This window comes from Mastomys coucha, unplaced genomic scaffold, assembly GCF_008632895.1.
Source record: "Mastomys coucha isolate ucsf_1 unplaced genomic scaffold, UCSF_Mcou_1 pScaffold6, whole genome shotgun sequence".
Classification (NCBI taxonomy): Eukaryota; Metazoa; Chordata; class Mammalia; order Rodentia; family Muridae; genus Mastomys; species Mastomys coucha.
The window spans coordinates 101,838,647-101,839,272 of record NW_022196912.1 but is presented as its reverse complement, the minus strand read 5'-3'; positions in this window follow the sequence as shown (position 1 = coordinate 101,839,272).

The window sequence follows — 626 nt, the reverse complement described above, 5'->3', positions numbered from 1 at the left end:
CAGGAACACCAGGAACACCACCAGGAACACCAGGAACACCACCAGGAACACCAGGAACACCAGGAACAGTTCTCATCTGTGTCTCTCTCAGAGAAGCGAAGGTCAGGGAAGACCAACAAGAATCACACAGCTAGATCTATAAGCAAGCCTAGCCCAGCCTTTGCCACCAATGGTCAAGTCCTATTTATACTCCCTCCAAACATCACGTGTTCTCCATGTGCCTTGCCTCAGCATGTGAGTCTGTCTCAGCTGAAATTACTTTATCAGCCCAAGTCCGCAGAATCGACAAGAAACTGCAGCACATCACCAGAAGTTTTTTTTTCATGCATTTCTCTCTATAGAGTCCTGACAAATGCAGCTCACCTATGCAATGTAAGGCGGACTAATACCTGTGTGTCTTTAGCAAAGAATCCTTCATCACGCGTCCTTTCACATGCTCGCTTTAGCAGAACATCCTCTCTTCTTGTGTCTGCTTCAACAAAATATTCCTTCATGTGTCTGCCTTAGATTTTCCCCTGTGTCGACTTCAGTGAAATGTTCCTTCACATGTTTGCCCCAGCAAAACACCATCCAACACAACTGATTTCAAGGAACCCTTAAGTTTCCACGTTACCAGGAATGTCCAC